At 39.2% G+C, this 24,189-nt stretch overlaps 1 long non-coding RNA gene across 1 annotated transcript in view; it reads left to right on the top strand.

Annotated features, from left to right (window-relative positions):
* LOC148222993 (uncharacterized) overlaps positions 1 to 24,189 on the top strand; it is a 154,488-nt gene that overhangs the window by 105,552 nt on the left and 24,747 nt on the right. The gene's annotated exons all lie outside the window — the stretch shown is intronic.

Genomic DNA, 24,189 nt, shown 5'->3' with positions numbered 1-24,189 from the left:
GTGCTGAGAAACGCTTCTTACAATCAGCTGAAAGTTGCCCACACTTTCATTTTTAAATTATTTTCTCCCAAAAATAATACGCTGCACAAACACACTTCATATGTGCTGCTCAGAATCAAAATCAGTGCATAGCAATAAAGTCAGGCTCACTCCCATACAGATAAATAGCTCACCTGCAGAAGGAAACTATCATCATCATTATTTCATTTATGCTTAGATAGTGACTGCAGAGTCTCACTGTTAAATCAGCACAAGCCAATATGTAGATATGCTGTAGTCAAGATAAATAAATCCATGTCCCTAAAGCCATTCCTTCCTTTTAAAGCCTTTTCACACACAGCTGAAAGAATAAAAGTTCCTCCTGGCACAATGAGTAAATGTGATGCCACGCCTGGTCTTCACCTTCTAATTGCCTGAAGTAGAACCCCAAAGGATGTTTATGGTTTTTGTATTGTATTTTAGTTATTTTCCCAGGTGACATTGATGCATGACACCCAAAAGTACTGTCCGAGGATAAGTTTTCATAATTTTATGTTTTAGGTGAAACATTTGCTTCATTTGGGCCTTCAATGCTTATTGATTTCATACAGCATCAGGAAAGGAATGCCAAAGAAGACTCTGTTAATTTTAGAGCTGCCAATAAATTAATTTATACTGTTTTCTTCTCAAAAGCAGTTTATATGAGAGTGGTCCAAGTTCTTCACCCTTTGCTCATGAAACTGCAACAAAGTCCAGTATTGCAAAATACCCTGTCATGATCCAGAAGCAGAGGATGTTGGTACAGATTGCTGAGATTGAAAGGTGTCAGTAGTGCTGCCTCAGGCATAATTCTTCCAGTGGGATCAGAAGCAAGAGTGCCTCCTTAAAGAAAAGTCCCACTGAAGAATGGGAAATTCCAGTCACTTACAGAGGAAAAGCAATTCATTCTATTTCATAAAGCAAAGGTTCACACTTTTCCTACATTTTTGAATGTTTTGGGTGAAGTTGACATAGGCATGACCTAGCCAAAGAAAATCATGCCTGTGAGAAGATACATAATTGTATTGAGCCAGAAAAAAAAATTATTATATTTACTATCAACAGCAAGAAAAATACTAGCTGCTCATCAACATAGGAAAGGTGATTGGATTCTAAATGTAAAGGAGTGTTGTGCCTGCCAAAGAGCAAAAAACCAAAGCAAGAAAAATGAATTTTTCAATTTCTTCTCTTTTTTTCCTTTTTATTTAATCTTTAAAAAATGCTTTCTTGTTGGTAAGAACTTAATGAGAAAGTGCTAGACATGAGGAAATGAACCAAATTTGCATTTTTCTGCCTTCCATTGCTTTGGAAGGTTCCTCTATGGAATCTTCATCATATCTTAAAATGCAGTCTAGTTCCTCCCCTAAGTCTCATCTGGGTAGTGGATTAAATGTTTCACAGCTGAGTGGAAGAAGTCATTAGGTCCATGCTGTGTTTCTGTTACTCTGCATGTGCCACCAGGCTCCTTGTAATTAGTGGCCCTTGTACTGCAGTTGTCACTAAGGAGCTGCACACGTGCTCACCTCTGCCAGGAGCTGCACAGGTGCACATGTGCCTTTTGTCAGACAGGAGAGTCCAGCCTGCTCCTACAGCAGCACTCAAATCGCTCCTCTCTGTTACCTCAGGCTCCTGCACAGGCTGGGGCTTTAGTTCCAGCTATTATACAGACAGGCAGCAGCAACAGGCACTGTCCATGGGCAACACGAGTAAACGGGGGCTGTCCTCACCTCGAACAGTGTGATTGCTCTTGCCTGACTAGCAGTCTGCTGGTTAAGGAACATAGGTGCTGAAAGGTTCTTCAATGATTTGTTTAATCAGGGAATGTAGTTGACAGCACCCATCCAGAAAGACAGCATTTTGTTTCAGTACTCAGTGTCTATTCATAACAAGATTTTTAGGCAGCTTTTGAAATTTATAGGGGGATAGTGCTAATCTTTGCTCCTAATGTTGGTTTTAATGTTCATAGGAAGCAATTCTGATAATAATGTTATACAAAGTAATTTCAAGATAAAAAAAAATCCCATGTTATTTACTTCCTTTTTGATATTTATGCCATTTGCTCTACAGATAAGGCCTTTGCAGTCATAGCTGATGAAGTAAAATGCTGTTTATCTGCTTCCCCTGTCAAAAGAAAATCTGGTTCTTTCACCTCTTCCCTCACCTTTCAGACTACCTCTGGCTAAAAGTTTATAGAGGCAACAGGAACATCACCTTCATTGAAAATGTGTTATTTTCCACTATTTCTATATGAAATTGTTTCATATGAGGCTGAGAAAGAACTTATGCAACATGGATTTCATCACCTGGGAGCCCTTGGGAGCAACACTTTTAAACTTTTTCACAGAAGAATAAATCCAAGGCCTTTTGGTGACACAAAAAAGATCCTCAGGAGTTATGACAGGTTTTTATTTATGGCCTGACAAAATAAGGCCCTTGAGTGCAGGACAAAACAAACCAATATCTGTTTATAGATTATTATGTAACTGATTACTTGGACATCAGTGTCTGAAGGAAGAGTTTTGTGTTTTCCTTACACATGGTAGCTGTTTTGTGACACCCACAGCCACCACAAAAGCTCTTTAGTAAGTCCAAATCACTAGTACAAAAATATATTTCCTCCTTGCCCAGAGATATTTATGAGTTTGTTCATAAATTAATGTACTGAAAATATGCAAAATTAGATCAGACACAATGTATAGCTTCCTTAGGCTGGTACATAGATGCATTGCTGCCTTTTGTAGCTGCACAGTCTTTCTATTCTTACTGGCAGTTAACCCTCACCCCTTGAAAATGTGGAATGTTTCACCAAACACTCACACACAGACAGGAATATCTGAAACAGTAGCTACAGGCTGAAAGGGCTCAGTGTAAGGGTCTGACCTGCCAGCCCTCCAGTTCACGATGGAATGCTGTGATGGACACATGCAGCTTTCTTGCTGAGCCCAATGCATGTCTACAGCTGCCTCCCAGAGAACTGTAGCTTTGTGAAAATGGTACCAAGTTTTGTCTGTCCCTTGGAGGATTTATTTACTGTGAGCCTAAGCTGAGCCTCCTCGGGCTCACTGCTTTTTAAGGCAAGAATAAACCCAGGCTTAGCACGAATCTTTTTCTCCCTGCTCAAACAATGAGGTGGGCCAGACATGTGTCTTCAAGTCTGTCATTATGTCCAGCATGTGCTTTTCTGCTGCATGTCATTAAATGAAAGGAAACCCTAGGATTATGGCTGACCAAATTATCACTGTGGGTTTTGATTTCCAAGGTTCTCTTTACATTTCAGCAGAGGAAATAAATGGTAAAATCTACAACAAAAAGTTTGTCAGAATGCCACACACTTGCCATGATATTTGGTGCATTTTATTTATTAAAATGTAGTGGATATAGGTTAATTTTTTGCTCAATATTTATCACTTCATCATGAAACAGGAATTTTTGCATGCATAGATAATGGGTAGGGAGGGTGCCTGGCATGATTTCTCTGCTGATTGTTAAATACGAATGTGCTTTGTTGAAATGCTCCATTCTAACTTGCAGTGATGTGCTCTGGAGAATTACAGTGTCTTACATCATGTTGAGGAGCAGCACTTTTGAGAGGAGTAAATGTCCTTATTCCTCAAAAATGGAAGAACATCACCAGCACGAAAGTATAACAAAGTTTTGGTACTTGGTAATACTGAGAAATGCTGCATTTGGTAAATTCTGCCTGCAATTTATTAATTTAAATGTTAGACAACTATTCAGGGAAGAGAATTTCTCTGGCTGTTATCCTGTCCTAAACAGAGGGTCAGGCTCCAGGGGGAGTAAAAAATGCAGTGATAATATTGTGATGTATTACAAATAGAGCAATCAAAGTCGCAGGGCTTAGTGCAGCCCATGAAATGCAATAGCTGGAGGCCATGTCAAATAAACTCCCAGCAGTGAGTCTCCTCTGCCTGGAGTGATACTATTGATCCAGGAACTCCTCTGAAGGCACAGGAGAGCCACAGTTCTTCTACAAGTGATCTTTTGTACTTGGAATGAGTAGGGGCAATAGTTTTGTTCTTCACAACTATAACGATTTGATAATAATTTGAAGATTTCCATTACTATTGGAAGACTTGGGATCAGAATAAACCAGGGTTCATTCTAGTGAAATTCCTACTTAGCTTTAAGCTAACATATTTCAAGTTGCTTTGAGGCTTATCCAATGTATTACTAAACACAGAAGAAGCACATAACACTATCTTTTTGAAAAAGAAGAAAAAACCCCACCTTATCCAGACAACATGCAGTTGACTAATGTACATGAAAACAATACAGATGTCAGCTGATTTGACTAAGAGATGTGAGGAAATTAATTTAGAGCCTGTAGCTCTTTTCAGTTAGGAAAAGCACGATTACTTGCATGGAAACTCTTTTCCTATCACCTTGTGCTGAAGTTAATTATGGCACTAAAACCCTCAGGACAGAAATGAACCCAAAGCATCAATCATGTATTGAGCAGTTGGTGCAGATACCACAGTTTGTAGTGTCTGGTATTGGGAAGGGGTGTGTTGGAAGACTGAACACGGAAGCAGATTAACTGACAGGTAATGGTGTCAAAAGCAGCAGGAAGAAAGGTCACTACCGTTTCATTCTAATTCCAGCATGCCTTTGTGGAAACATCTGTAGAAAAGCAAGTGAACTGAGAAGCAGCTGTGCTATGGATTCGAGGTCTGGAAGCCAGCCATTAGTTCTGTGAAAAGTGATTAAGCTCGAGTGCCATGTCCTTTGTTAGGCCGGTTCCCAGCAGGTAGTCAGGATCCCATTAGCTGCTTTTAGTGCTTACAACATGTTCCCCCTACTGCTTATGTGCATTAACCAGTGGCTGCCAGTGCACGAGGAGACCGAGCTGCTCTGGGGGTTTTGCTTTATTGCTCCATAGGGGCCAAGAAGCTGCAGCTGAGCTGGAGTCACCTCTCAGCTTTCCTGTCCTGTGGAGCCCCAAGCTCGACTTCTCTTCCGTGCTGTTCAGCTGGGACCTGGTGAGAAGGAAATTGCTGCTTTGGGGAAGTTTATTCTATACTCAGCAATTCCTTTCTCTTCTACTCTCCCCCAAAAGTGGAGGTAAAGGCTGGTTGTTGTGGCTCTGCCTGTGGCTTCGTACCTCAGGCAATTGTACTTTTTCTTCAGGCTTATGTGTTGCCTTGGGCTAAGCAGCCGTGAGGGGAGTGGAATTGTATAGATGTCTGGGTAGGTACAGGGTGTAAAACTTACTCAAAAAGACCAAAAAAATGTTTAAAACATGTATTTTGACCACGAGTAGCAACCATTCAAAGGAAAAAACAATGCATGAAAGCTTTAGGAAAGAAGCTGAAAGCCAGACCTTTGGCCAGTAGGAAATGTGTTGCTGCATTGAAGTCTGATCAGCCCCAGCTGAGAGAGAAGCCTGCAAAAAAAGGTCTGAGGAAATGAGAGATGGGAATGTCTCATACACACAGTGCTATGTCCCATGTAATTCTTAGAGGAGTGGAAAGAATGTTGTACAATCAAACTGCAGTCCACCTTCCTTTTTTTTCTATATTGATTTGGAAATTGCTGGCCAATTTTGCATGTTTCAAGTAGCAATCCTGGAGGTAAAGGTAAGGTGCAAAGAACGAAGCACGTATGGATATATATGGTCAGTATTAGACTCCTAATGCATCAAAACAGAGGTTTTAGAAAATGGTTTGTAAAACATAAGCTACAGTTATTTCAACTGTAACTTAAACAGCATATAGCAAGTTCTTTTAAGGCTAGGCAGTACTGCTGAGACCCTGCTTCTATCAAGTCATTAATACTTGTATTCCTAGTCAATACAGTACTTTTAAATTAAAGAATTATCACAGGTATGCAACTTTCAGCATACTGCACAAGTTAAGTATTTGAAAACCTATAATTTAGATTTTAAAATTGGATGAGAGAGGCCCTGAACTAAATCCATTATCCACTTCTAGAGATGTTTGAATTTGACAGTTCTGTCACAAGTCTTGCTGTTGAGCTCACTAATATTGTGACATAGCCTTTCATGTTTTCCCTTACTCACAGGCTGGACAGGAGATGTTTAGAAAAAAACACTAAGGTAAGGGCAAGTGTTGCAATTTTTGAAATTTAACTACTATCCTGGTCCACTTAATCTTGTGGCATCTGCCAAGAGCTGAATATACAGTTTTATATTATATACTGAATATACACTTGTAATATGTTTTAATTTTTCATCAGAATCTGACATTTTAAAATGCTTCTGCCACTCAGTGAAGACTGAAGTCCGAGTTGCATACACAAACTGTATGTGAAAGACCCTGTTTACTGTCCAGAATGTTTCTAAAAAGTGTCAAGTTGCTATTCCTAACTGTTTTTCTCTTAAGCTATGGACTGAGATAGTCGCAAGCATCTTTGAATTTCATCAACTACTTAAATATTTATATAACACTATTGCAAAATGTATGTATACACAGGCAGACTTTTTAGCTTGGAGATGTAATTAAAGGGGTAGATGAGTACATGAATTCTTCAAGTGCTCATTTATAAGTTTTTAGAGGGCTCATTCTAAAAGTAATAAAACAGTACTAGTATTGAATATTCTTACACTATGAAAGAAAGGTATGAAAATGCAGCAATGTGCATTATGTTAAGACATTTTTCACTGCAGACTTGAAAAAGCATTGAGGTAAACTGAAAGTACTTTGAAATGGGGAACTTCTCTGTGTGCCAAGATTAATCAAGGAGTGGGTTGTTTGTTTGAGTTATGGGTGTGCACAAGGTAGTCCCTGCACCAGTGGTTCAAAACCAAGCCAAAGTTGGGCTGATGCTTTCTGCATTCATGCAGCATTAGAATAATAAATGATAGTGTGGGATTGCAGCTGTAAGAGAATCTTATACTTTCTTGTTTTCCTGGTCATTTAATAAAGCATTTGAAGGTCTTGAAGGCTCTAGTGTTATCTATTTAGTGCCATCTATCAACAGCAAAGACCACTGAATCTATATAGAGATTGTCATTCAAATGGCTTCCACGTGAAAATTAATCACAACATTTTAGCTTCCTGTTATTTCAGACTGCTTGACTTTGAGGCCAGATCATGTGTAATGATGGCAGTCATCTTCACATCAAAAAATATGTTAGGCAAAACTGATAGAGTGTACACAAGCTTCTAATTGTTATCACATGTGAAACTGAGACCTCATATAAGGGAATTAGTGTAATTTAGTAATTGTTTGCTCCCTGTAATGAAAGTCAGGATTTAGATGTTGCTATGGATGTTTTATGTAATGAGGACTTTGGATTTTCAGTCTATGAATGTAGTGGTTTTAATATGTGCTGAACTGAAGCAAAATTCAAATTGAGCAATGTAAATATTCATTAGCTATGATGAAGTTAAAGCTGTGTTTTAAAAACATTTTTTGTTTCATTCCTGAAGGAGCAAATGGGCTGAAGTGCTTCTGCTAGCAGCTCTTGGTGTTGTTTGTGTTCCATCCCCCACTGTGAATGTGTGTTCAGAGGGGCTGCACAAGGACCATAGCTCTGGTTTCACTGAAGTTACCTAAGAAATTTAGCAGAGGGATAAAATTATGCATTTCAGCCTTCATCTCTATTGACAGTATAATTACACTTCAGGCAGATCACCTTAACAGTTTAATAATTTCAGCTTGATATTTCATAGCTGCTTTTTCCAGATAACATAAGTTTCTCGTGACCTACTGGGAGCCCTGCAATCGACAGTTGGGTGTTTTTCATCCAGTTGCACATTAAACCCACTGGACACACCAAAGGGTTTTAGAGAAATGTAAATTTTCAGTTTAAAAGAGTGTAACCCATTGTGAGTAATTACAGTTGATAATTCCATTACCTCCTGGGCAAAAGAAAAGTCCTTAGTATACCTGATTGTTTCTAGCACTACTTTCCAGCCATTGCATCTTGTTATCCTTTTCTGTTTGATAGCTCCTAGAGTCAGATACCTTCTTCACACAAAAACTAATTAGAAAATGTGGAAATTTATCATCTTGTACCTTTTGATAAGGCGAAAAGACAAAACTCATGAAAAACATTTTGCAGCTATTATCTATTTTGAGAGCTTCCGTTTTTTGATTACTTTGCAGAGGTGTAAATACAGAAAGCTAGGCATAGTCGTTTAATACTGATAATATATAATTTTAAAGTGTATTCTGTATTTCTGTATTGCAAGTTGCATTGGTGAAGTAATGACCTATTTAGGCATTGCTGCAGTCCTGGCACTCTGGTGAATCCTCTGTGCTGGAGGCTGCTGAGTGCAAAGGAGGATGTAGTGGGCAAAAAAATTGTACATTTGTCAGCCAGCAGATCCATGGTTTTGCTACTTAAATGTTTATTGTGCTCCTGTTGAACATTTGTATTTGAAAATTTTGTTTCACGAGCCAATTCTTTTAAGTTTGGTGTTTCAGGGCTGCCTCTCTGAGTGAAGTTTGCAGTACCCAGGAAGGAGAACACAAGACACTGCATAGAATGAGTCATGTCTTGGACTTTCACGTGTAATACATTCTAACAAGCTCTGAAGCCTGTCATTAGGTACTGCATTAGTAACACTCCTTGTTTTGCCTATTGACAATAAACCATAGCAAGGACAAAGGATGCAGATGGCCTTATTCAGAACAGATAGACTCACACTGGAGAAGTTCCTGGAGGATTTTCTCACACTGTTCTAGTATGAGTTATAAATAACATGGTAGATCTCCCTAAGTACAAAAGACATTTTCATGTCTCTCTGAGTGTCCAGACTTGTAAAACAGCTATAGGTCTCTTCCAACAATGGAACAAAACACATTTGGGGATCCCTGAGAAACACAGTTTTATGTGCCACTCTCTCAAATGTATATGTAGGAAATCCTCTGTATCCTGAAGCTCAAATAATGAGAAAAGTGACTATCAGGTGAATCCTTGAAATCCTAGCAGATGGCTGTATCTAGCTTGATATAATTTCATCTTATCAGTGATTTTTGAATTGTCTCAAATGTCATCATCTATGGTAAATTACATACTGCATCTGTTCTGCAGGAACAAGTGAGATCAGGACTGAAATGCTATTGAGCATACTCCCATCTGCCTAAACCAAGGGGTGCATTTAATGAAGTCTCTTTTCTTCTGCACTTCCGTTGTGCCAAATGGAACTAAGCATGTCATGAGTCTTTTTTGCAGGAGGTGATGCAAATTTTAAACAGTTGGGCAATAATTAAGATGGCTTTTTTTTTTTTTTTATCAGTGCCTTGTAAAAGAAAAAAAACCCAGAAATTATGAAACTTAATTTCAGAGTAGTTTTTTTTATTTTCTTTTTTTTTTTCATTTTGTTTCACATTAATTTTTAATGTAGAATACTGCATGGAATTTCTGTTACTTTCAGTTAGAAGAGAAGGTCCACATAGAAGCCTGGTTCAAGTCAAAACTGCCTTGTTACCGACTGTGGCTCAGGTTGGGGGACATTCATTCTACTGTTCTGAACTACCCAGAGCAGCAACTGAGTTGGCAAACCACTGGAGGAAAGGGTATGGAGAGTTATTCAAAGAGCTCCCTGACAGCTCAGGATGCCATGTCCCAGAGCAATCTGAGCTTGTTCTGCAGGGACATGGTGTCCTCCTGGACAGCTGAAAGAAATGGAGCAGCAAGGCAGTTGTCCCTGGTCCTCAGAGTGCTCCAGAAGCTCATTCCAGGCTGACCAGTCGTGTTTTAGAAAGACACGTTTCTGATGTTCCTGTGATGCCCTGCTGGGTTATTTGTAGTGGAGCACTCCCCTCTTCCCATCTAGTGCCTCCCTGCTGCAGTGGCTCTCTGAACTGACAGCTCAGTAGCCAGCAGCTGGAACCTTTCTGCACTTTCTCTTGCTCCCCACACACTATTGTACAGATACCTTCAAAAGTGCTGATTCCTTTTACCTGGGAAATTTGCCATTTATATGATAATATCAAGAAAGCTTTGATACTCAGAGAAGTGTTTTGGGTGCTGTTTGAAAGGTCATGCATATAAGTAACTCTACAGCATATGTATTATATAATTTGGGAGTAAGAAAGTCCAAAAATGGTTTTGTCGTTAGTCTTTGGTTTTTTAACTACTACTTTTTAAAAATTCTGGGGCTTTTGTCCTCCCTTCTTTTTTCTTTTCCTTTTCAAATGATACTCTATGAAAAAGATTGTGCTCTTCTTTCTACTTTATCCTTGTAAGAATAGATGTGCAGGCTGAAATCCTGAATCTTAACCTGAGAAGATCTGGAGAGCTTTTAGAGTGCCTAAGACAGCCTATCCCTTATGCATGCTAAGCCAGAAGAGTGCATTCAGACTCTTTAATTTGGATGAAAATAGGATGTGGGATTTTAATGCAGTAGTCTTTCTTTTTTTTAAGAAATCTAAATTTCCTGCTGCAGATGTGGTGTCTGGTGTCTGTTGGATCTTGGAAACACAAGATATTTCATGTTTTTCAAAATACTTAAAGGCAGACTTTTTTTCCCAATGCTGTCAGATATTGTCAGTAGATCTCTCCTATATAATTAAGTGGTCATTTAATCAACCTTCAGGCAGCAGTTTTTCATTATAAAGGACCTTCTCAGGGAAGGGCAAAGTGCTCCTTTAAGGCTCTGAGGTGGTTTTCCTTATGTGCTGATCAGTCTTCTCATAGCAAACTGTTGCAGCAAATTCCTAAAACCCCTGATAAAAATCAAACGCTTCACAGTATGCATTAAATATTCTCCTTCAGGCATAATTTTTGTCTGAAAGTGAAGGAATTGCTCTGAACTCTTAACTTGGCCTAGTTTGGAACCAGCAACTTTCTCTTCACAACTGAATTACTTCAGATTTTTCTTTGAACTAGAGTTAGGGGATGTTTTTGCCCAGCAACTTGCATGGTTTATTGCTCTGGTGAATTAGAGGCTTTTCGATGCAGAATGTTTAATACCAAACTGGAGATGCTGCTGCGGTTCCTCATGGTTGTGTGAGGTTTGTTTTCCTTGGGAGGTGAATGTCTCAGGGCTGCAGCAGCCTGTGGCAAGGAGTGACAGGATGTCCTGTGGCTGTGGCCATGGTGGTGTGCCTGGGCTGGCTGTGTGGCACTGCAGGACTGCAGGCTTAGGCAGGCTGAGCCACATCTGTGCTCCAGAGATACTGCACCTCTTCTTTCTCTGTTGTTTTTAGCAAATGACTACCTAAAAATGGCACCAATAGGCTCCCAAGTGATCTTACATTGCTCACTAGTTTTCACTGGGGCCTTTTTGGTTGCTTTTTCGTAGTTTCAGTTGATTTTATCTTTTGTGTGAATCTATTCTTTTTGCTGTTAGAGCTTCCTGGCTGGGACTAATGATGGCATTTTAGGCTATAGCAATTGCTGCTGTCTATTTTGGTTCTGCATTTGCAGTCTCTTGTCATGTGCATTCATCTCTGCTTATCCCCGTCGCGCTGCTCTTCGCCTGCTAAGCTCTGCAGTCTGTCCCAGGCTCTCCCGCAGCAGGCTGAGCCTGGCTCCTGGGCAGAGCCTTCAGGGCCCCCAGCTGGGCTGTCACAGGGCCACATTGCTGTTAAAATCAATCTCCACAGCCCAGGCCAGCCCCCTGTGCTGCCAAAACCTGGGCCCTGAGAGGCAGAGCCGGGTAGGACCCTGGTGCCTGTGCCTGGTGGTCACCAGCGGAGGGCTCAGGGCTGAGGGCACTCTGTACAGGAGCAGAGAGGGAGGTGACAGTTCAAAGCATCCCGTGTGATGGCTACCCCAGTCAACAAGTGACAGTCTTCATCATGCATGGACAAAAATTGCTGGCACGAGAATGCAGCCCCCAGTGTTTCTGGCACCTTTGTCAAGTAGGTCATCTGCAAATGTGTGACAGACAGGTCTGGTTTGGCACACAGGTCTCACAGCTCCCAGAATGAGCCAGAGGCTCTTAAGTGTTGGTCCCAGTACAAGATGGGTTTCTAAAGGCAATAGCAATTTTCTGAAATATGCAGACCTGTCACTACGTGCCCTTAATAAAAAAGTTTCTCTCCGTCTTTCTTGTAGGCTCCTTTCAGATACTGGAAGGTCACAATTAGGTCACTCCAAAAGCTTCTTTTTTCTAGGGCAAACAACCAACTTTTTTTAGTCTTTCCTTGCAGGAGAGGTGATCCCTCTAATCATCTTAGTGGCCTCCTCTGAACTCCCTCCAAGAAGTCAATGTCCTTCCTGTGCAGGGACCCCAGGGCTGATGCAGCTCTGCAGGTGGGGTCTCAGGAGAGTGGAGCAGAGAGGCAGAATCCCCTCCCTCCCCTGCACTGGATGCAGCCCAGGACAAGGGTGGCTTTCTGCCAGGTCATGTCCAGCTGCTCATCCACCAGCACCCTCAACTCCTTCTCAGCAAGGCTGTTCTCAATATGTTCATCCCCCACTCAGTATTGATAAGTGGGACTTGCTGTGTTTTATTTTCCCAGTTTAATGTTACATAGGCATTTCATTTGACATACTCAGTGGAGCACGTCAGAAGTGTACTGGCTTTTAAAAAAGGTTTAAAGCAAAATGGATCCATCTTGAATTCAGGTGCCAATACTGTGTGTGCACTGGCTTTTTCCAGTCAGGACAGAGACCTGTGCCAACTGCTTAAAATTTCCTGATGTCTGGCTTAATTCTAATGTTGCGCTAGACTCATGAGCTGAGAGTCAAAGCTAATGCCTTGTGCAGAGTCAGAACTTCCTCATAAAAGAGGAATTGCATGTACAAAATTATTACCTCTCAGATTGGGCTCCCTGGGGAAGTGATCATGGCACCAGACCCATCAGAGTTCTAGAAATGTCTGGACTATGCTCTTTAGTCATATGGTTTAATTTTAGGTAGTCCTGTGAAGATCACAACGTTGAACTTGATCCTTATGGGTCCCTTCCAACTTGAGATATTTTTTGATTCTATGATTCTATCATATTTCTTCATAGGGGAAAAATAGAGGTCGTCTGTTATGAAGCATTAACCTTGTATCTCCTGCAAATAATGCAATGCCTTTCTTAATGCCACCAGAAAATGAATTATAGCAGCGTCTGTAATTCCATTCCATTCCATATGAATCATAAATTTTGCAATCTATATAGGTAAAAAAGTATTTCAAAAGTGTTAAATATCCAGAAAGTATGTTAATCCCTGTTCTGTTTGATGAGTCTCTGCTCTAACAGTCTAACACTCTTAAATGTCCCTTAGGACTTTTAAGGGACTCATAAAGACTGAGGTTGAATTAGTTAAGCTGTGTATACCAAATTCTCATATATTCACAGTAGACAAGCAACAGATTATGTTAAGGAGAAAGAGAAGTAATTTCTGCCTTCAAAAAGGTAGAAGCCTAGCAAATGATAAGGATTTTGAGACTTCTCTCTTCTTTTATTTTTTTCCCCTTGATTTAATTACAAAAGATTTGCTGCCTGCACAAAGTACCTGTATTGAAAATTAAATCGATACACATACATGCACTGATCTTCGGTCACGAGAACAGGCAGTGGAAGCTTCCTAATGTTTTATTCCCAGTGCCTTCCCTCCTCAAAGGAATGCTATAGGTTGTTCTCCCCATTCCCCATTTCCCAAAAAAAGAATCTATTTAGAGACAAATTCTGTGCCTTGACCTCTCGATTGTTCAGCTTTTCAGAAGAGCGCAGATGTATCCTGGATGATTGTGTGGGTAACATCAGGCTCTAACATTTGCCAGTCACATGAAGAACATCAGACATTTTTGATTAGTGGTCAGGGAGCACTTTCTGAATCATCTTAAGGGAAAGGTCCAGCACCATAAATCCCATGTTCTTATAGATAAAAGACTTCTCTCTGTGGAGTTAATTGTAAGGCAGAGGTTGAATCGCATGCTGTGTAATTGAGTAAAGATTAATAATTGTTTAAAAGCAACAATCTTATATCTGAAAGACTGAGTCATTTGTGCTTTTTAGAAGCTGTTGGGGGGGTTGCCTTTAGAAAGCTTAAATTAACTTTACATTATCCAGTGTTTTCATTGTTTTCTAACTATATGACAGATTTTAGCTTACAGCATCAATATATACAGGAAGGAAGAGAAATGTTTCATATTTCCTGCAGCACCCTGAGTCTGGTACTATTTTGTAGTGTTTTTTGTTAATATCACAGATGGTGAAATAAAGAGTGCACTTAATACATCTGCAAATGGTAATAAGCCCTAGGGAAAGGCCTTGAGCACTCTGAAAGTGTACAGGATAATCTTGGCCAATTGGTGGAATCACCTGAAATAAAGAGGATTGAAAAAGGCTGAATGCAAACTGCAGTATTTCAGTAAGAGGCTCTGTCTTGCAAACACAGGACAGGAAAAGGGCCAGGCAGAAGCTCTGGGGACAAGGAGTCAGCCTTGTATTATTACCCCAAATATCATGGTGGGATATAAAATGGGTGCCCTATTTAAAATAAGTCTGGAAATACAAAGAAATCTTTTGCATGTCACTCAGCCCTAATAATACCCCTGCTCATGTACTGTGTCTTGTTTTGAGCACCATACTTAGAAAATCCTGGACCCAGTGGAGCAGGACCAGAGGAGAGCAGTAAGGATAGTCCAAGGTATGTGAGTGCTGAGAAAAACTTCTACAGAGCTGGATATAATTAGCCAATTTAAGAAAAGACTGAAGAGTGCCACAATAAGTCTTCAAAGGCCCAAAACCCCAGCATAGCACTTCTGGAAGCAAATATAAGCATTGCAATTTAGAGTGGTGACTTTCTGAATTTGATATGGCTAAAGGTCATTAATATTGAAATTTTATGTACAAATTGCAGATATTAATAGTTCAATATATTAATATTACAGTGGTTTTGTACGTAAATAATAATTTGCCTTTTAAAATGTATTTGCAAGTATTTATATGTTTGGGCACGTATTTTGAGACTTGTGGTTTGGTTTTTGTGGTATTATGTCATGCCCTCGTGCACTCAATGAGTTTCGGGAAAGGTTGTTTGAATTCCTCTGTGCAATGTGTGGGAGAAACAACAAAATTCTCAGGAGGTTCAACAACAAACTTTTATTTGCAAACTTTAGATCATTAAGGTAGAATTAGGTACTTGGCAGACATTAAGACATCCAAAGAAAGGCACTTGATGAACTTAATTTAGCAAACTTTATGCCTTCCCTGTAGTGCCCTGCTGCCATGGGTGGCCTGCTCCTGCCTTTGATCCAGAGCAACCTCTGGCCTCTGTATCTTGAGATACATGTCTGGATCTTCATTTTTTGCAGATCTTGTCCCAAAAAAGTAGCAGTTTATATTCACAATAAATTCTCTTTGCATAGAGTTTAAGTGTAGTTTTGTTGGGTTTCAGACCTGCAAAAGGATTATTACACTGACAGATTATATTTTTAAAATCAAAAGGAAAATACTAGGTTACATAGTTTGACCTCTGTCCTTAAAGTATTGCCCAGCTAATCATATAAAAAGCTGAGTCAGTTTTCTAGAAGATTGCTGTTCACTACTTCAGGTGTCAATGCATGGAAAATTCACTTTTTTTTTTTTTCTTTTGATTTATTCCACTGGTTATTTGCTTTAGTTCTGTAGGCTTTATAAGACTTTACTCAGGAGGAAATCAGATATGTCTCACTTGGGTCTCACTGTGGAAATGAACTTCCACAGAACCCCAGAGAATTTTGCTATTAGCTTACTTAGTGTTTTTTCAGTTAAATCTGCAAGAATTGCTGCATTCTCCCTTCAATTTAATATGATTGTATGTTATTTCTCTAAGTTGTGTTTGTGTGACAATGTCAAAGAGAATTTCTCAGCACCAAATTGATGATAGTTGTAATACTGCTATTAAGGTCACATGCTTGCAAATAAGCACATCTGGGAGGGCAGGATTTATATGAGAGTGAAATAAATATAAGCTATTCGTCCTCTCTCAACCCTTCTTCATAAAGTAATAACTTCTGCTTGCTTTTGAGGTTCTTATCTCTCATTTATATTACTTTATTACTTAGAAACTTCAGATTTCACATCTTCCAAGTTAAAGGATTAAAACAAAAGTGAAGTCACTGCCTGGTTCCTTTTCATGTGAGACTTTATAAGGCTTGTTGTTCAATACCTGGCATACAAGGAGGGGCTGGGTATTTATATTAAAGCACGAGAGATAACACAAATGTTGATTAAATTACTGCTCAGTAATTTGCATAATAAAACTTCATTACAAAGTGAGTTCCTGCTCACCGTAAGAGGAACAGTCAATAATTCTGATTTACAAAGCCATCAAAACTATGGAAATGCTTACTTTAATCAGAACTGTAATTATGAGGAAATTTGCTACAGGGAAATTTACTGACAGAATAAAGATTAAAAAGATCTGAATGTTGTCTGTCATAGTGCAGCAATTAAATTTTCAAGCCCAAGAGATCCTTGTGGAATGAAAAAATAAAGTAAATCCTGTCCTTTGATTACAGTGGAGAAAGTAAACTGCAACTGTTATTGTGACTTCTTCAGATAATAGTAGCAAATGTCTACAAATGGACACAGGCACACTCAATGAATGGATTTAATTCACTCTCTGAGGCTGGAATTGCCTATCAATAGAGCTACTTGTAATTAACTCCCCCTTATTAAATAATTCTCTTGTCTAGAACGTAACTAAGCCACTAATCTGAAGAACCATTTTCCTTATTATCAGGTCTGCTAGAGCCCCTGCAGCTGCCATGTGGATGCTTCCAATATTTAATGCACTTGTCTTTCCAGTAATTTCTATACAGTTGTTCCTTCCTTTCAGGAAATAAGGGTTGTGTCATCCTTATTGTGAGCAGCCTGACAGAGCTTGGCTACTGCATAGAAAGGGGCAGTATGTATTAAGTGAACCACAGGACTTGAAATCTGTTGAGAAAACTGATTTATTTTTCAAAATAATTACCTTAAATTGAGAGATTTATTTTTCAGATAGTGATTTCCTACCAGTAAGAAGAATGATCTTACGAGGGTGAAATAATGACATTTGGAACCTTAGGAAGTTGCATTCCCACACTTGCTGATGCAGCTGAATCACAAGGGCGTGTGGAAATGGCACAGAGCAGAACAGTCCCCGTGTTAGCTTGAGGCCCAGTCTGATCTAATTAACCCAGCTCAGAGGCAAGGTTAATGAGCCTGGGCTCAGTCCAGCACACGAGCTTTTGTTTTCAGCTTGCTTGGAGCTGCCCTGGGGCTCCATTGCAGGAGTGCAGCAGGGACGTGCAAGTTATTAAAATCCGAACGTGTGCCCAGTGTCCGAGATGCTGGCGTGGTTTAACGCAGGGAGAGCTCGTCATTAATGGCACTCACTCTCCTGGGCTGAGAAACTCTAACTGGGCACTCCCTTACTTCCTTCCCACTTTCCCCACTGCCCAGCAAATCGAAAACCAGATATTAACAAACATAATGTCTCACTGCTTTTATTTCTCACTTCAAATACTTAATGAAAAAATCAGTTTAACATAGCTTTCCGTTTTTCCTTGTCAAGGCGCATTTAATAAAAATCACAATATCTATGCAGACAGCACAAAATTTATAAATTAAATAGTAACAGTTCTACTATTAGTAGAATAAAATGGGTAGTCTTCTAAAATTATTTGTTACGGCCATCTTGGATGGTTCATGCCGAAGGAATGCAATTTATTTCACATTAATTAGGATATACACATAGTAAACACAAGTTGGGAAACTATCTGTTTTTCCTAGAATATCAAGCTATGGTCTTTCAGACCAGTAAAAGATCAGTGTCATAAAACAATTTAGCAATAACTTTCCAGTGAATAATTTATATTTTTAATTTCTGTCTCTTTGTGTGTCGTTGGATTTCCCATGTGTGGATTTTCCATGATGAGTTTTCACTATTACTGCATTTACATTGAAACGGTAAATAATTAATATCCTCCTTTCTTTCCCAAACCAATGCCCCTAGTATTGACCATTTTTCTTCTGGAAATACTTGCCTATATCTCGTGGTCCCAGGTTTCTTAGCTCTGGGTGTTTTATATCAGTTTTCTAGAAAAGGGATTTTTTTCCCCCAATCCATTATATAGTTTGATACTTTGAGTGAATAGTTGCATGTATGAATTTCAAATTCATGCATATTTGAACTAGTAAATGCATTTATTGAAAAGTTTGCAGAGTAAATATAAAAATGGATACTGATTAGTCCAAATATAATTTCTAGTCTGTATATTTGCTATCAATTTGTTCCACCACATGCTTTCATCTATGTCATGTACTTAAATGTTTTAGCAGCATTTGTTATAAAATGAGTTTGCTACTGAAATGTCAGCTCAATCTCACTTTTGGCTTAGCTATATTGAAATTTGAGAGTAGTGGTAATAATACTTAATGAAATGTCATCTGAATAGCTAAGTGATCTGGGGGTGCTTGGAAAGAGAATAGATATAACTCTTCTCATTTGCAGATGGGGAAGACTGAGGCCTAAAAATAACTTAAAACTTGCCCAAAGTCACTCAGGACTCTGGAGGAAAAGTCAGAATTGCAATAAAGGTGCTTCAAGTTCCGTTTCTCAACTTGCCATTATAGGATCCATTGTTCAGTAAGCAGAGCCTTTAGCAGACACAGTCATGAATGTGATGTAACCCTTTAATAAGGAGAAACTAATTGTTGATAGTAAAGTAACATTTTCCACTAGTAAAAACTTCCTTCTAGATTTTACCAAGAATTTCTTCCTTTCAGCTAACTTCTTTCACAAACATTTAACATACCCACTAAAAATTTTTTAGTGAATAAATGAAAATGAAGACATAAAAACCCATGTTCAAAGCTTTTTTTTACCAATACATGGAAAATCTGAAAATTTTTTCATAATTTGTTTTCATTAGATATGTTCTTACATTTTGTAAGCCAGACCAAATCCAACTGAAAAACATAAGGCTCTCCTGGCTCACAAAAGGCAAGGCTGTCCTCATGATGTTTTTCCCTTCTTGATTATTTTCCCAGGACACCAGTGCATACAAAATGCTTCATAGCAAATTTCCCTTTTTATTTATTTATGTGTGAGCACTTCTTAATGCTGGCCCTTATTTCATGACTTCACAATTCAGCAAGGTATCAATATCATATACTGAATTTGTATTTGTCTCAGATTTCTGATCGATATATAGCATTCATATGTGTTTTTCTCTTTAGTGTCCTCCAGGCAGAATTGTATGCTGTTCTCTGCCATCAATCTGTGTGTGTAAATTCAAGGAGGGAAGCTTTACATGTTTGTGGTAGCCCGTGTAAACTGCAGGGTCAGACTAATTTCCAAGTTGTATAATATTTTGAGGTTGCATTCTCATTATCACATCCCTGTGGTAAATCTGGAGTAACTTCAGTATTACCTGAATTGTCTATCAGCAGGACAGAGAAATATTTTACTTCACTGAGGGTTTTTTGGTAGACAGAGAGCACTCATGGTTGCTGTGGCCATACAAGTACAGTCACCTTTGGTGTTCCAAGTACAGCTTTCCCCCAGGACAATCCTGCTGGCTGGCTGCACAAGAGCTTCCTCAGCATGTCATCTGGGACATTTCCCCATTTATTTTGTTAGATGCCTCCTTTTGATTTTCTCTCACATATTTTTTTTATGTCTGAAATGAGAACTACAAAGCATTGTTTCTTTTGTTGTTCCTAACTTTTTTTCTTCTTGATGCTCCTAGTCTTTTCTTAAATCAGTTTAAATTCCTTCATCCCAAGAGTTAGTGAGGAAATCCTTCAGGTACAGATTGGTTTTTACTTAAATGGTGAGAGGGATGTGTTGCTGTTTCCACAAGGGGGTAAAAGAAAAGTAGATTTGTTGCAATAGCCTTTTTTTCGCCCTTCTTTTAAATATATCTGTATTGTTTATTCTTTAAAGCCACAGTGGAAACTTTAGATGAAAGAGTTACAATGTAAATTCAAAGCCTCTCCTGGTTGATCAGTATTCCCACAAGAAATGGGTGAGAAAACCTGGATGAGCAGAGCCTAACTGGACTCATCTCATCGGCTTGGCTAAAAGGAAAGAATGGGGGGGAAGTTCTTTTTTGTTTGTTTACTAGCTTTCATTTTTATTCCCCTCTAGGCACAAAACAAGCAAACAGAGATCTATTTAAAAACAGAGCATGCCCTTGCTCCCACACATCATCTTTTCATAATCAGTATCTTGGTAATCTTGTGTTAGACTTTCTCTGTGAGCATTTTCAAGGATAAAAAAAATTCTAAAAGAGCACCTGGGGGGAAACTCTGCAGTCTCAGGAAAGATAATTTTCTACCTGATTGCATAAATAAGAGAAAAAAATTGGTATGTTGAACTTCTTGTATCTGTTAGCATTTAGGCCATGGTTCAGATAATTGTTTTTCCATAGGGTCGGGCTTCTATCTGAGCTCTTCAAAGTACTTCATCCCTGCGTGTACGTTCATTATATCATCACAAAATTATATCCAAAAGGCATTGCAATGAACTGCAGTGGATTTCCCCGGAGACTTCAGGAATTAACAGAGTGATCTAGGTTATGTCCTTTGTGGCTTTCTTCAGCCAGTGAGTTTGCTTAATGAAGCTGTGGAAATTTGAAAAGCAGATGTGTTTTTCTTATGCCTTAGGGAACCGGACAATCTTTAGTTGAGATGTTGGGAAGGAGCTGCCTAATCTGCAATTGCTTGCCTCAGATTTTCAAGACCTGACAGTTCCAATAGCACCCTGTTGGTGACACAGTAGTGGAGTAACTAGGTTGATTGCCAGCTTTTAAGTAGTTCTAAATGTTCCATAATCCTTATTTCTTTATTATTGTAAAGAAATGTAAGTTAGAGTTGCTTTCAGCCCTAGGTGATTTGGTGATTTGGAGCAGACTCTGTGATCGTGACAATGCATAGCTTAGAAAAGAAACTCTATCAGAAAATGGTTCCATGCTTTTAAGCTTTGCTGTACAATGGGCTTCTTTCATTGCTTGTTTGTAGAGATAAAATGTGATTCCCTCAAATATACTTTCCATCTACTTTCAGTACAATACAGAATATGGTAATGTAGTAGTTCTGTCATTTGCCACTATTAAAACAGAGGTTTGTTAAAAGTTCTGAGAACTGATTATTGAGATTGATGAAGCAATTCAAAGAAAATATCAGTTTGTAATTGAATAATTGTCTGATGTACAGGCGGGTTTTTAACCCTATTTGTTCTTAAAATTTATTGATCTTCACAGAATGAAGATGAGAATTAAAAGATCTTTGTCCAGCAGCACAGCAGGTTACATAAAATGCACTTCCTGAAATTTTCCCATTGCTAGTTGATAATCTTTGCACCTCTCATACTTAGTAAAAATCACTGCATCATTTTTGCCACGTTCTTTTGGAAGGATAAAAAACTACTGGTTGACTTTGCCAAACTGTGCACCACAGATGGAATTGTGTGGTGGCTAATGCATCTTGTACTTTTGTGTCTATCAAAAGCAGTAGCAAACAACTGCTGGGTTTATTTAATCTCCCAGTGACCAGCTACTTGTAGATTCAAAAAAAGATACTCAGACCAGTCCTTTGGCAGAAAGTCCTGTCCTGTGCTGGCTTCTCTTATTGGGAACCAAATTTCTGTAATCACTGCTAAGAATCCCCACTGACAGCATCTGCTTATTGGCTCAAAACTTGAGTCCAGAGGAATTTTAGTTCAGAAATACACAGTCAGTACTCACTCATACATCCCCTCAGGGTTTTTGAAGGGTTTGTCTCTCGCAGTGTCTTCATTATGGAAACTCACACTGGATGTATAAAAATTGAGATAACTGGTACAATTTGAGTGACATGCCATGCTATTAAAACCAAAATTCTTAAGGAATATGTAAGGGATGGTGGTGAAAGAGAGAGGGAGGCTTATGATTATGCAGAAATTTCATGTTCATTTCTGCTGATCAGGACAGTGCTTCACTCCCCAAACTTGTCCCACTGCAGATTAGGGTTACAGAATCACAGAAAGGTCAGGTTGGAAGGGACCACTGTGGGTCACCTGGTCCAACCTCCCTGCTCAGGCAAGATCATCGTAAACCACGTGGCACAGAACTATGTCCAGATGGAATTGTTGGAGTCTGCATCCAGAGATGAGAGCTGGACTGATCCTTCTGTGGGCACAGCCAGCACCAAGGAACCCGTTTCACTCTACTTTCATGGTTCTGAAAGTGTTCCTACAATCTTCCAGATTTTAACCTTCCTCTTGAGAATTACAGGCTGCATTCAACATCTTTTCAGTTATCTCAGAAATCTTTTACTGTAGTGTGATCTGTAAGAAACAGGGACAATTTCCCCATTTCACCACCCTCACCCCCAAATACAAGATATGATACACCCTTGAAATCAGGCAATTTGTATGGAAGAGTTGGCCTTTGAGACATAAAATCAGAGAATGATTTGCCATGTTATCTCACTGACTTGTTTCAAGCCAGGTTTGAGAGGGTCACCACTGTTAGAGAAGAAGATTGAGCCACCACGTGATCTTCCCACAGGGTGTTCTTAAGGACTGGAGTCAAAGTGGTGATCCAAACAAAAATTGCTTTCCACCTTACTGCAACTTCCTAAATAACCAGATTTGCTCTCCTGCTTGTTTGCTGTCTTACTTGACCTGTCTTTTCATTTTTTACAGTGAATTGGCACTGTTAGATAGTGCTTCTGCTGCCTTTTGGAAGCTGTTCTCCAGACAGACCTCGTGTCTGGTGCAGCTACACGCATCTGCTTTGTGTTCATAGATGCCTAAGGCTTAAACAGAGAGTCTTTGTCACCACCAGGCTAAAACTGGCATATGGCTCTGATGGGGGAGCTGTCAAACCACAGTGTCTGACTCTTGCTGTTCAGATGAAGTTCCAAAAACAACACTGTCTCTGTGAACAGTCCAGTCCATAACTGTACTGCAGAAAACAGTCAGATACAAGGTCTTCTGCTCTCTGCCCATAGAAATGTGGTTGTATACACATAAAACACTGTCTGATCCTAACTTTTGTGTGCTTTTATTATGAGAGGTAAATGAATGTTTATAAAACTGACAAATTTTTAAAATTTTAATTTGAATTGTAAGACTAAGAATCTCTAAGCCAGAGAGGATGTGAATGAGAACAACTGAAAAGCTGAAGCAAAGTGGTAGTTTTGGTTTTAAAGGACTTAAGTGAGAGGACAGAGCTGTCAAAAACTTGGGCTTATGTAATGCCCTCAGTTTTCAAGCAGAATTGTCCTTTGAAATCAAGGACCTGGGTTTTGATCAATGCATAACAAGTTACTGCGTTTAAAAGTAAATTCACATTGGTAACTAGTCTGACATCCTGTCCAGAAGGAACAATTCTTTTAGAATTTGCATTCCTTGATCTTTATCAGGTTGGGCTAGGGTGGCTGTGAGGCAGAGTTTGCTGAGGTGCTGGGTAAGGGGCAGTAATTCAGGCAATGAAAAAGGCAATGCTGAAAATGCTGCTGCTGAAACCTCATGTAAGAGACACAGATCTGATTGTTGTGTTGGTGTGATGTGCACAATTACAGTCCTTACTATAAAAACTTAAGTCAGCATCTCACAGGGAGGGAACAAGACCAAAAAGCTTCCATCAACATAAAAGCAAATGTAAAATATTTCACATTATTAGTTCTCATAAGGATTAAGGAGGTGGGGAGCATGTCAATGGGACTGAATAATTATGGGAGAATTAATCTTTTGACAATATGTGTTTCTCCATTGGGCAAGGATCACTGAGAAGAGGTGGGCTCAGCTGTAACTCCAGCCACCTATTTTTTTATTTCTATAGATACGTTTTCAAACATTGATTGTGGAGTGAACCTAAATAAATTGGTGGGCTAAAGTGGGTGAAGTCTTTAAGAGGGAATAGTTTAATCCTTAAGAGGGAATAGTTTAAGCCCACGCTACACAAAAGCAAAAAAATTCCTTCATTTCAGTGCTTGTGCTCCACTTCTCAGTGACCTTTTTTATTGCAGAAATGACCATAGTTGTAACAGGTCCTGAGTAGTAATAAATTAGTGTTGAATTTAGTCCACAGAATTTGCACACACATCTCTCCAGGTCTGTAGCATCCCTAGGACTCTGTATGGCAGATGCCAATGACAATTTGAGTTGATTTGAGCTAACTCTTCCAGAGTTTAACCTGATGTACCTGAAAGCTCTCCAGAGATTTGTGTGGCTTACAAATGCCATGTACGTGACCACAGTCGGACATGTTGTGAGTTAGATTCATGTTTGCTCCTGTGGAGTGTACAGAAAACAGCAATGTCATTTTGCTCAAG

Source organism: Sturnus vulgaris, chromosome 8, assembly GCF_052056855.1.
Source record: "Sturnus vulgaris isolate bStuVul1 chromosome 8, bStuVul1.hap1, whole genome shotgun sequence".
NCBI classification, from domain to species: domain Eukaryota; kingdom Metazoa; phylum Chordata; class Aves; order Passeriformes; family Sturnidae; genus Sturnus; species Sturnus vulgaris.
Note: the sequence above shows the minus strand (reverse complement) of the source record. Positions and strands in the feature narration are given on the sequence as shown.